This window comes from Cetorhinus maximus, unplaced genomic scaffold, assembly GCF_964194155.1.
Source record: "Cetorhinus maximus unplaced genomic scaffold, sCetMax3.hap1.1 HAP1_SCAFFOLD_254, whole genome shotgun sequence".
Taxonomy (NCBI): domain Eukaryota; kingdom Metazoa; phylum Chordata; class Chondrichthyes; order Lamniformes; family Cetorhinidae; genus Cetorhinus; species Cetorhinus maximus.
Genome location: NW_027596215.1, coordinates 367,315 through 381,588, shown reverse-complemented (window position 1 = coordinate 381,588; position 14,274 = coordinate 367,315).

Here is a 14,274-nt window from a genome sequence, read left to right as displayed (position 1 = left end):
TGGTGAGCTGCATTCTTGTAGCTTTGTAGCCCCGCTATTGTAGGGACCCGCGTAGTGCTGTTGATCACAGGTTTCCAGGATTCTGAGCCAGCGACACTTAAGTAAAGGCGATAAATTCCAAGTCAGAAAGGCTTGTGGCTTGGAGGGACATTCCAAATGTTGGTTATCTCATGTGTGCAATACCCGTATCCTACTAAATGGCCCTGATCTGGCGCTAACAAGGTACTGCCACAGGGGCATTAGTGAGATTCTGCAGTGTCTCCTACAGGTGGAGAACATTGTTGCTACCTCAAGAGGAGCATAACTTCGATGTGATGGGAGGGAATGTTTGTGGAAGGGGTATCAATCAAGCAGAGTTCCTAGTTCTGTACGTTGTCGAACTTCTTGGGTGTTGTTGGTCGTGCATTCGTCCAGTCAAGTGGAGAGTATTCCATTCGGCTCCTGACTTGTGCCTTGTCGATTATGTACAGGTTCTGTGGAGTCAGGAGTTGAGTTGCTCGCCTCAGCGTTCCGAGCATCTGATATGCTCTTGTAGTCAAAGTGTTTACCTGGCTATTCCAGTTCAATGAATGGTCAATTGTAAGCCCCAAGATTTTGATAGCGAGGGATTCAGAGATGACCATGCCATTAAATGTCAAGGGGTGTTGGTTAGATTCTCCCTTGTGGGAGATGGTAATTGTCTGGCACCTTGGTGGAGTGAATGCTACTTGTCACATGTCAGCTCAAGAGTTGATATTGTTTAAATTGTGCTGCATTTAGTCATGGACAATTTCAGAACCTGAGCTGTTGTGAATGGTGATGATCATTGTGCAATCTACAGCGAACAACCCATCCTCTCACCTTCTGATGAAAGGAAGGTCATTTATGAAGCAGCTGGAGATGACTCGGCCGAGGGCACTACTCCGAGGAACTCCTGCAGTGGTGTCCTATAACTGAGATCCATGGTCTCCAAAAACCACAGCCATCCTCCTGTGTGGTATATATTACTCCAAGCAACGGCGAGATTTTTTTTTCATTCTCTTGGATCCCAAAGACTCCAGTTTTGCTCAGGCTACTTGAAGCCACGCTCGGTCACATAACGCCTTGATTTCAAAGGCAGTCACTGCCCCTTCACCTTGGCAGTTCAGATTTGTTGTCCATGTTTAGTCCAAGGCCGAAAATAATAATGAAGCTCAATGACCCCGATAAAACCCATACTGATCGTCACTGAGCAGGAGATTGCTAAGCATGAGACGCTTCTGATTTTCCTGATGATGGAGAGTAGACTGATTGGGCTCGAGTTGGCTTTAGTCATTAATAAAATTAATGCTGTTCGCTGTGATTTTCTCACTTGTTCAGACCCCAATCGGGAATACGTCGAGTGCTCAACGTGAAACATCGGACTTTGCAGGAGGTCGTCTGTTGCCTCACAGCGGCACAACACAGCCCGGGCAAAAATAAACACCATTTCTCTTTCATTCATAAATAAATTAATTCTAACCTCTTCATGCTGCTGTCACACACCCACACACATGCTCACTCGCGCGCACACACACACAGACTAGACACCGGAAATGCACCCGCTCTCAGCCCATTATTAATCAATAACATGTTCATCCTAAATGCAAAACACTCAGGTTATTTTTGATCACGCCTTATCGGTTCCTCCAATTCCTGATATGAATGACAATGTCCTCTGTGAAACATTCACAAGCCCGCTCAATCTGGCCCCAGAAAGCAGTGAGGGTGTTGCTCAAACTTTACAACATATACATTAAACTGGTAAAGCCAATGCTTTATTAGCGGCTTCAAGCTTGTTCCGCATAGTTGGGGAGTATGCAGCACTCACTGGTTTTTACCATGTCATTACATGGAGTTGTTCCGATGCTTTTAATGATGCTGAAATTATCAATGAGAACTTGCTGTTTTTTGTTTCTCTAGAAACAACAACAACAACAAAAATAATCTAGTTGATTTGGAAATATTCTGAAGAAGAAAATGAATGCATGGACTTCATTTCGATGATGGTGGACATAGTTGCAACACTCTCTCTAAAGCAATACTATTTTAACCCATCTTTCAGGTAAAATACATCGACAAATCGAGGATGCGAAGCCCCAGGCGTGTGACTCGCTGTGTAAAATCTGAGGGAACGCCCTTAAGTTTTCAATAAAATACATCCATCTCGAAGATGCTTACCTTTCCAACATAAACAAGTTTTGAGAAAAAAAAAACAATGTTACCTTGTGTGGAGACATCTAGATTCGTTTCTTAAATCTATAAATTATCTTAAAAAGTATGAATAAATACTGTCTAATCAGAATTGTAGGACAACGGGATTTTTCGCGCATTTTCATGTATATAATAAAACTGTACCACACTCTGCTGTATCGACAATACAACGCATCAAGATAATTGAAGAACCGATGACTATCATTACAAGTTAATTTCAGCTCCATTTTCTAAGATTTGTTTTTTTCCCCAAATGCCTTAAACAGAAGTATCAGAACAGGGAAATAAATGGAATATCTGTTTTACATCCATTTAGTGTACTTCCTCTCTAGACTGCCACATACCGGGTACACAGAGAGCTGCATTCTCATTGCAGCTCAAAACAACACGATGTTGCTTGACAGCACAACATATAACTCTCGGGTTATCGAGTCTGGAGGGAGGCAGGAAAATAATCAGAATTCAATATGTCTCCAATACTTTATATCTATAAAATAACTATTCAGTTACCCATCATTGGAGCTCAGTGCTAACTGACTCAGGAGAAACAAATCACCGTGCACTATCCCCCAGCAGCAGTTATAATAGTTCCATGAGGTTGGCGATTGTATCAGGCATGACCACATGCTGAGGGCCACCATTATAATAAATACAGCACAAAATAGAGAAAACATGTTCAAATAATGAGATAACATAGACTGAGAGAGAAACAGTGCTCATTTTTCCTGTCTGTGAATGGGTCGTGGGCCGGAGTGATTAAGTAAACCCTCAGCTCTAGCACTCTGTGTTCTGTCCCTGTGAACTTGCTGTGCTCTGTACGCTCAGGGCCAAAATTCTTTCTTCTCTGAAAGGCTAGTGGAAAAATAATCGCACTTGATGTTTGTTGCCAATCTTCCAGCTGCCGGATCGGAATCACCAGCAGTTTGGAATTTCGTCCAAGTCTTCACCTGTAGCGAGACACCAACAGTTGACATCAAGCCATGCTTCCCCACACACTCTCGAGACGCCATGTACGCTGGAGTTATGCACACTGAAAACTAATTCCCACTCACACCACACTGTACTCGAGCATATTCCGCATCCTTCGAAATTTCCGTAACACTCAAGACGCTCCTCGTTCTTTTACTGCCAATGGGCAAAAATACTGGAAATCCCTCCGAGCCGCACGGAGAATGTATCTACACCACAGGAATTTGGCTCCCACCATAAATATCAGGGCAATTGGCAATGGGCAGGATATAGTGGCCTAGCTAGTGATGCAAGATCACGCAAATGCCTATATAAAAATGGTGTCGCTGTCCGACACATCATTCCCACTTCTTCCTATCACTAATCTTTGGAAAGACATTTAGAATTCTCTTCCGACATTACGCAACATGTTTAACCATTTCCAGTATCCTGGCTTTCCCGATGCTGCCAGACCTGCTGAGTTTTTCCAGGTAATCCTGTTTTTGTTTTGGATTTCCTGCAGTTCTTTTCTTTTTATCCAGTATCCTGGCCTTCACTAACTCTGTTTCACAATGGACTTCCAGTTACCCTACAACAACCAGGACATTGAACTACATCTGTATCACCGTTCCTTCATTGTCGATGGTTTAGGGTCCCGGAATTCCCTTCCTTCCAACACTATAATTAAAGGGCAGTTAGGAATCAGCAACAAATGCTGAATTTACCACTGACTCCCGCATACCACGAAAGAATAAAAAAGTGATACATTCTTCCCTCAGCAGAACAGCCAATCCCCCTACATCTCTATCTTCACCAGGTCTCCCAATCCCTCTAAGCCTCATCCATCACGACGACATTCACTCCCCCTGCAAATCCATTCATCAGCAGAACATCCAGTTCGTCTACACACACATACTTCAGCAATACAACTGGTCCCTCTGAACATGCATTGTTCAACAAGACATCCAGTTTCACTATGCCAACATCCCTCACAACGACATTCAGTCCTTCTTTACCTCCATCACTCGCCAGGTCTTGCAGTGCAACATACCCTCATCAGGATATCATGTTCCTCTACACCTCAATGCCCCAGCTGGAAATCAAACCCCTCCACATCTCCATCCCTCTCCAGGGCACACAGTCCTTCCACCTCTCCATGCCTCACGAGGAAATTCACTCCCTCTCCAACTCCGTCTACCAGCAGGGTATTCAGAACCTCTACCCCTTCATCTTCACCAGGAAGACCAATCTCACTTCACCTCCATCCCGCAATACGACCGGCAGTCACTTTTCACCTCCATCCATCACCAGGGCATGCAGTTATTCTGCACATCCGACGCTCAACAGCATGCACTTTCCCTCTACACTTTCATCCCTCAGCCAGGCATAAGTCTGCATTCCCATTACTCAGCCGGACATCTAGCCTGTCCAGGCCACCTCACTCACCCCTGGCATCTGGTCCCTCTACATTTCTCCTTCCGCAGACATCCAGTCCTTCTACACTTTCACTCTTCAACAGTGAGGATGAGCGACTATGAGATGGTGGAGTTCTTCATGATGATAGAGAGTGACGTATTTGATTCTGAAACAAGGGCCCTGAAACTTAATGGAGGAGGCGACGATGGTATGGGGTGCGGCCTGCCTAAGCTGGATTTGGAAACGTTGTTTGGAGGGATGATGGTGGATGGGCAGTGACGGATATTCGGGGGGCGATTCTGTGGGCTGCAACAGTAGTTTGTTCATGTCTGGCACAAAGGAGAGATAGAAATGGTGTCCGAACCATGGCTTACAGGGGAAATTGGGGATAGTGTTGGTTCCAAGGAAGAGGCAGACAAGTTGGGGGGAAAAAAAGAAAAAAGTCATGAGGATTTGGAGCACTTTAGAGTTCATCAGGGGAAGACCCCAGAGGATTGATTAATTAGGCGAGGGTGGAGTGTGAGAGTAGGCTTGCGGGAACATATCAGCTGTCTGTTAACGCTTCTGCACAATGTGAGGAGGGAAGGGTTGGTGGACACACGTGCGGGTCTCTTACAGTCAGAAACAGAGGATTTATGATTGGGAACGGAGGGGTGGCTGACCAACTAGATGGATATTTTGGTTCTGACTTCACAAATGAGGACGCAGGTGGCGTGCCAGAAATGTTGGGGAGCAGGGTATAGACTGAGAGGGAGGAGCTGTATGGGACCAGTATGGGCACGGAATTGGTGTTGGGGGGGATTGATGGGATTGAGGGCCAGTGGAATCCCGGGGGCTGATGGTCTACGTCCCAGTGTCATTGGGGAGGTCGCCCTTTAAGTGGTGGATGCACTGGTGGTCATCTTCCGAGATTCTATAGTGTTGGTTAAAGTTACTGCGGGTTGGAGTTTACCTAACGGAACGGCAAAATTTGGAAGCGGAGTTAGAGAGTTGTAGACCAGTCGGCCTGACATCGGTGCTGTGGAGAATTCAGGATTCCGTTTTGAAATATTTGTTAGCTGAGCCCTTGGGAAGCAGTGGCAGAATCGGACAGAGTCAGAGATAGACAGAAGACTGGTTGGCAGATAAGAATCAGTGAATGGTCATGAGCAATTCTTTGATTGAATGGCAGGCAGTGAATACAGCGGTGCTGAGGGGGTCGTTGCTGCGATCCCAGTTATTCACGTTGCGTGTCGATGATTTGGATGAGGGAGCTGGGCGTGGTGTCTCTGAACTTGCAGATGGTGCTGGTTGGGAGGCTGAGCTGTGTGGAGGATGCAGAGATGCTTCGGTGTGATTTGGAAAGTGTGAGTGGGTGGGCAGCTGCATGCCAGAAGCAGTCTTCTGGCGATGGTTGTGAGTTTGTCCACTCTGGTCGCAGGGATGGGAGGGCAGATCGTTACCTGAATGGCTTTGAATTGAATGAGGGGAGTGTGCAATGAGGTATGGTTGTCCTTGTGCACTGTTCGTTGAGGGTAAGCATGCGAGTGCAGTGATCGGTGGGGGAGCTGGATGGTGTGTTCGCCTTCGTAGCTGGAGGATTAGAGTAAAGGAGGGGGGATTTCTTGCTGCAATTATACAGACAATCCAATTTCATATCCGAGTGACACAAACATTGCTCATCATAACAAGGAGACACAGGGAAGGCACATTCTGGGGAGGTAATTTACACTAGTGAAGTAGAAGGGAATAACACAATTGCCCAGGCTGTGCAAGTCCATTTCCCTAACCTCCCAAACTCTGCCCATACGTATTGGTAGACCCCAAAATCCAGATCAGAGGTGGACACAGCCTGTTGATTGTCTTTACCTTGACGGGCGGACTCTGTGTGGCCAAGACCTGGAGGTGCCCGGCCTGCTTTAGTGGTCCTGCTATGTGGCAGTGATACCCTCCTCGGCATGTGGAGCCGGGGCTGCTGAGGTCACAGGAAGTGGGGATTCGCAGAGGATAGGTGCTCACGGAACCATCTGATTGTGTAGACACGGTGATGTGCATTGGCGGATCATCCTGCATATTGGTGCCTGAAAGTCGTTGGCTGATTCATTGGCTGTGTCCGTGAGTTAATGTGTGTGTATGTGCCTGCGTGTGCATGCGTGTGTATGTTCATTTGTGTGTTCATGAATGTGTGTGTGGAAGAGGGAGGGAGAGGCGTGTGTGTTTATTCCTGTCTATATTACTGTGTGTGAGAACGTGCGTTTGTCTTAAAATTTCTGCGAATGTGAAAATTCACATGTGTTTATGTACCTGATTTATGTGCATTGCTGTTAGTTTGTGCGTGTGTTCTTTTCTGTGTGTTTGTGTGTCAGCGGGTGCTTGTGAGATCTTGTGGGTGTGCATGAGTATCTCTGCTTGTGACAGTAATTTTGTGAGCATGTGTGCATCCTTTTTTGTGTGACTATGTGTGCATTCGTATGTATGTCTGTGCATTTGTGCGTTTTTGTGACTTTTTGTGTGTGTGTGCGTTTTCTGACTGTATGTGTATTTATGTGTGTGTTTGTGTGAGTGTGTGTTTCTTTGCGCATGTGAGAGAGAGATAGAGAGATAGGGAGAGAGTTGATGTGAAACATAGGAACATAGAAATATAGAAATTAGGAGCAGGAGTGGGCCATACGGCCCTTCGAGCCTGCTCCGCCATTCATTATGATCATTGCTGATCATCCAGCTCAATGTCCTGCTCCAGCTTTATCCCAATATCCTTTGATCCATTTCACCCCAAGAGCTATATCAACTCTTCCTTTAAAACATGCAATGCTTTGGCCTGTACTACTTCATGTAGCAGCGAACTCCACAGGCTCAGGTACGATAGAGGTGTTGAAAACGCAGCTTGACAAATGCATGATTAGGATGGGAATAGAGGGATACGGACACCGGAAGTGCAAAATGTTTTAGTTGACGGGCAATATGATCGGCGCAGGCTTGGAGGGCCGAAGGGCCTATTCCTGTGCTGTACTTTTCTTTGTTCTATGACATCCATTCCCTCTACCTCTCCAGACCACATCGGAACAATCAATCCTTCTGCAAGTTCATCCCTCACCAATACACTAAGTCGCACAATAACTCTATCACTCAGTTGGAAATCCATTCCCTCCAACACCTCAGCTTCTGTTAAGGACAGCGTGGCACGTGCCCCACGACCACGATCTCTCAGCTTTCCGTTCATATCCAGTGCAGCACAATACTTGGAGAATCCATTTTGACAGAAAACACCTCTGTCACTTCTCGGAACTGGTAGCATCAATCTCCCACACATCCCTATTCATTATTATTCACCAAGATTACAAGTGGATATTTGCCCTCCAGCCTTACTGGGAATTCTGTGGATTGCTTCACCGCTGCCCCCTTCCCTGCCACGCATACGACCCATATTTTTTATTCACATACGTCCGTCCAAATAATTGCCTTGTAACAGCAGCAAACTTCATCTGTCGAAACTGTACTCTCACTGGAAAAATCACCTTTGCATCTACAGCATTTCTCCAACGAAATCAGAATAATTATATTGAAATTCTAAAGAGTCCTAGCTAACCCTGTGTTTACGTGAAGGGAACATTATTTCTGATATTTTGACTGCTATGTTATTCTGCCTTTACTTTACTGGTGTTGACAGGGAATAGACCACCTATCTATTATATAAATTAATTCAATTCCTGTACTCCCTACGCATGACTCATCTGTGAGGCCTCCCGCTTCCTCCCTCGACTTCTCATTTCCATTTCTGCGGATAGACTGCTTGCAGTGCATGCTACAATGCTACCATCATGTACACCAATCTTTATCATAATTCCTGCCATTCTGCTTCCTGTAATTTCTCAGTTGATTTTTCACATTCCTCCGCCTTCATCACATCTGTATTAATTGGGCCATGTTCCACAGCGCTACTATAGAAATTCCTTCCTCCCTGCTCTGCCCATAAGTCCGCTTCATTGGGGCACACAGGGATCTCGACCATGACGGTCCCATATCCTGCACTTCCGCCCTCGACCTGCTCCTCTGCATCAGCATCATGCTGGACTCCAATCTATACCCACTTTCCACAACCCAAAAGATCAATTATTTTATTGTCTTTGCAATTTGCACCTACTACGTCAGGAAATGCACTTTCTTTGTCGCCAGGTCTCTTTCGCTAATCATAAGTGGACCGTTTTTCCTCCGGGACTCAGCTTTATTTCTGTATGAAACTGCAGAGCCCCCCCATAGAGGAATAATATATTTCATCCACATGCGGTACATGCAGAACACTCTTTCCCTGTTCGCTTTTCATTTTTCAGGGCAACAACAATTCCATCCTGGTGAAGTAGTCATGTTGGTGGTACTGCTTCTGCTTTCCTATACTTCATTCATTGAACATGCGGATATTACTACAACTCACTAATGAGCCATTTTGTATCAAAGTTAGACGTTGTACTGATCTGTCACTCAGCAACGTGGCAAATTATGTACGGAATTTAAAAGCAATTTAGTGCAGTCAGTGGAGGCCTGTAATAAGTACAAAACATGCTGGAAAAGCTCAGCAGGACTGGCAGCTTCCGTGGAGTGAGGAACAGAGTTAACGTTGCCAGTCCAACATGTTTCTTCTTTGGAATTCAGAGTGCCAAAAAAAACGGAGTTCTTATTATCTGAACAGATGCTGCCAGAACTACGGAAATTATTCGAACATGTTCTGTTGTTTAAATGAAGGAAGCATCTTGCTATCTGTTCTGTTGTGCCCTCTACTTGGTCGCTGTATTGCAAAGCACAGTTTTCAAGGCTGCCTGAGACACGGCAATGCATTAAAAGAAATTGAACTGCACTGCTATGTATGTCAAATTGCAGGAGTCACTCAAGGGGCATATTTTGTTGATTAATTACATTTTTTTTTTGTAAAACTGAAGTAATGAATAGTTTCCATTGTCTGTTATCCAAATTGTCACAGTAATTATATTGTGTTCTTTCCTGTCCCCACTACTACCTGTTTGTGTTTGACGTTTTCCAGCTCCAATATAAAATCTGCAGTGACGTGGCTACAAGGAAAGAAACGCTGGGACCTGATTATCGAATGGCATTGAACACTCAGGTAGAACAGGCAGATGTGGTGGATAGCACAGTTAATAAAACAATATTAATACTATAGTGAGAGATAAACTTGGATCCGAACATAAATGCATGGAATTAACTGAGGTGGAATTAACAACCAGCAAGCTCCAAAAACGATGCAAGAAACAGTAACTGTAATGTAAATCATAAAATAAATCAGGACATTTTTAGTGCGTGTAACAAGAATGATACCATAATCACGGAATCACGGAATCGGAATCACAGCATCTTAGCGCAGAAAGGCCATTCGGCCCATTGAGTCTGCAACGACACACGATTACAACCAGAACTAACAGCCTAATTCTATTTCCCAGAAATGGCCCATAGCCTTGAATGTTATGACGTGCCAAATGTTCATTCAGGTACTTTTTAAAGTACGTGAGGCAACACGCCACCACCACCCTTCCAGACAGCACATTACAGACCGACACCACCCGCTGGTAAAAATAAAGTTTTTCCTCACACCCCCCCTAAATTTCCTATCCCTCACCTTTAACGTATGCTCCCTTGAGACTTCAACTAGGGGGAACATCTATTCCCTATCCAACCTGCCCATGCCCCTTATAACCTTGTACACCTCGATCATGTCGTCCCTTAGTCTTCTCTTCCCCAACGAAAACAACCCAAGTCTATCCAACCTCTCTACAGAGCTTAAATGTTTCATCCCAGGCAACATCCTGGTGAATCTCCTTTGCACCATCTCCAGTGCAAAAACATCCTTCCTAAAATGTGGCGACCAGAACTGCACATAGTACTCCAGCTGTGGTCTCAACAATGTTCTATAAAACTCCAACATGTCCTCCCTACTTTTCTAATCTATGCCTTGTTTTATAAAGGCAAGTCTCCCATATGCCTTTCTCACAGTCCCGCAAACGTGCCTCTCTGCCTTCAGGGAACTATGGAAACATACGCCAAGGTTCCTTTCTTCCTCAGAACTTCCTAGAAACATTCTGTTCATGGAATACTTCCTTGACAAAGTCATCTTTCCAATGTGTATAACCTCACACTTTTCATAGTTAAATTCCATCTGTTTCTTATCTGCCCATTTGACCATCCCGTCTATATCTTACTGTATCACAAGATACTGAACTTCACTGTTAACCACCCGGCCAATCTTTGTGTCATACGCAAAATTACTAATCCTAAGCCCCGCAAAATCAAATATGTCGTTCATATTATTGACAATAAATGGTGGACCGGACACACATCCCTGAGGTACGCCACTGGGTGGACCTGGCTTCCAGCCACTAAAGCATCCTTATGTCATCACGTTCTGCCTCCTTCAACTTAACCAATTTTGAATCCACCTTATCAAATAACCCTGAATCCCATGTGCATTTGCATTCTTTATAAGTCTCCCATGTGGGACCTTGTCACAAGCTTTGCTGAAATCCTTTTAAACTACTTCAACTACACCACCATCAGCTACACATCTGGTCACCTCCTCAAAAACTCAATCAAACTTGTTAGGCATGACCTCACTCTGACAAAGCCATGCTGACTATCCCTGAGAAGTCCTTGCCTTTCCAAGTGGAAACAGGGACTCTCCTTCAGAACTTTCTCCAACAGTTTCCCTATCACTGACCTGAGACTCACTGGCCTGTTCTTTCCTGGCTTATATCAATAATCATGAGGACGTTCGAGGTCTAATATACTGGGAAATGCTAATCAGTACTAATGTTGTGTTGGTAGATATATTGGGGTGTATGTAAGGTGGTTTCCCGAACTTGCACGTTGAAGAACCAACTCGACAACTGGCAATTTTAGATCTAGTATTGTGCAATTAATGGGCCGAATTAATACTTTTCTTGTAAACTACCCTTTAGGAAAGTGAGACCATAAATCGCAAAAAAACAAGTCTTGATTCACAACGTGTTTTTGTTCAATGGGATATTCGTCTAAAAGGCAAAGGAATATGTGATTGCACGATCTTCAAGTTGACTTTGTTATTGCAAAGCTTTGTTAAAAGGCATGATTATAGACAGTCAATAGCTAACACTTAAGGAACGCGTGCATAGTTTACCAGAAAAATACATTCATTTAATGCAATAAGGCCAATCAAGGAATGTGTTTCAGCCGTGGCTAATTTATTAAATATAGGATTACATTGTGTCAAAGGAAGAAGCGTACAAATTTGCAAAAATGGTAAGCTTGAGAATTGGAAGCATTTTAAATTCCGCAAAGCGGAAACAAAAACAGAGAGAATCTTCACAGAATCACAGAATAACACAGTGCAGAAGAGGCAATTCGGCCAATCGAATCTGCACTGGTACGTGAGCAACACCTGGCTTAATTAAGGGGAAAAGATTATAAGGCCAAAGTAGCGTCAAACATTAAAATATAGACTGTTAAACATCCTACAGGCAAGCATAAAGGAAAATACTTGTGAATAAACGTCAAATATGGGCCCATTACCAAAGGATTATTGAGAATTTATAATGCAGAATAAGGAAATGGCCCAGAAGCTATACAAATATATTGTGCATGTCTTTATGGAGGAAAATATTAAAACCTCCAAGAAACACTGGAGGAGCATGGGACGACTCTTAGCGAGGAAATTCATGATATTAATATTCGTCTTGAAAATAAAACTGGAGAAATTACTGGCCTTTAAAAAAAATGGTTCCCTTTGAGTTGAAGTTCTGCATCCAAATAAATTGAAAGATGTAGCTTAGAGATAGGAGATGCAATGGTGATCATCATTCAAAATTGATAGTTTCTGGAATGAAATCTGCTGATCGGAATGTGCCGAATGTAACCAAGTTATTTAAGAAAATTAGGAGAGAGTAAATGATGAACTACAGGTGTTAGCCTGACATCAGTAGTAAGGACAATTCTAGTATTCCTAATGGAAAATGTGAACTTTATAGACCGAGGAAATAATCGGAGGGTTAGCCCGAATCAACATTGATTTTTAACAGGGAAGTCGCGATTAAAAAATTTGTTGCAATTTTCTGAGAATGTGCTCAAGCAGAACAGGTCACGGTGATGCTCTGCAAGTGGAATGTTTAGAATTTCAGAAAGGCTTTAGTAAGTTTCCACACGCGAGGCTGGTAAGCAAAATTAGATGCATGAAATTGCGGGGGTGGGGCGATGGTGGGGGTTGGAGGGGGTGTGGTATTAAAGCCTGCATTGTGAACTGGTTAAGAGTCACAAAACAGAGACCAGGAATAATTAAATGTTTTCAGGTCGGCAGGCTGTGACTAATTTGGAACTGCAAGATTAATTCCCTGGGATCCAGTTATTTAAAATCTATATCAATGATTCGGATCTGTGGATTAAAGGCAATATTTCCAAATTTACAGATGAAACAAAACAAGGTCGGTTTCGCAATTTTGAGATGGATGCAATGTGGTTTGCAGAAGCTAAGCGAGTGGGTGCAGGGTCTGCAGATTGAATACCATTTGCAGAAATACGATGTTACCCACCTTCGTCGGAAAAAAGAGAAATACCGAGTGTTGCTAAAATGTTCAGAAAGTGGGAAGTGTGCCATTGGGTATACTTGTTCATGAGTCATTGAAAGCTAACATGGAGGCACATCCAGCAGTTAAGAAGCTAAATAGCACATTGGCTTTTGAAGGAAAAAAATTGAGTGCAAGGTAAAATATTTATTTATGTAATTTGATCGTTATATTTGCAGAATAGGAATGGCAACAAAGTTTCACCAAATTAATTCATTAAATGGAGGGATTGTCATATGAGGAAATATTAAATAAAAAATACATTTAATATCCAGAGTTTAGAAAGTGTGGGGCGATCGCATTCAAACAAAATAAAATCTAACAATGTTAGGCAAGGCTGATGCTGGAAGGATTGTTCACCTAGATCGCGAGTCGAGAAACAGGGGAGGCATTATCTCAATTAAGAACAGGCCATTTAGGACAGGGATGAGGAGGCAGTTCTGAAAGGAGAGCGTGGAGAATCTTTAGAATTCTCTGCCCTAGAGGGCTGTGGAGGCTCAGTCAATGCCTATTCAAAGGACCGATGTCAATAGGTTTCTAAAGTTAATCAAGGGATACAAGAAAATGCAGGAAAATCGTGTTGAATGCGAATATCACCCACTATTTCATTGGTTGGCGGGAGGTCACCTTCTCCTATTTCTTCCTCAGGGCAGATATGACAGCTCTGTACTGGGACATCAATTAGGTTATATAAATCATCACGACAGCAGAATAGTATTCATCCACATTTTTCGAACATGCAGCCTCGAAATCTACTTTACTCTACCAACCGTTCAAAGGAAAATGTTCATGATTCAAGGACATGACTCATGGGCAGCCACATACAACTGAAATGGAGCTGCCAACCCGGTGAAGTGACAGCACATGTCTCCTTGTATGCTGAATTGCGGAATCAGCATGAAATGTGCAGAGCTAAGCGATGCCAAAGCCAATGGATCAGCTCAAAACTCTGTAGGCCTGCCACATCTATCGAGAATGGTCGTAGGTAATAAAACAACTAACATTCTGAGGCTGGTGCACGCTGACCAATCCGCCTCCAGGATTATTAAATGACAGGGATGAAGCATTTGAACCTATCTTCCTCCAGAAGCCCCCTCGCATCACAAATGCTTGCCTGGAAACAAAT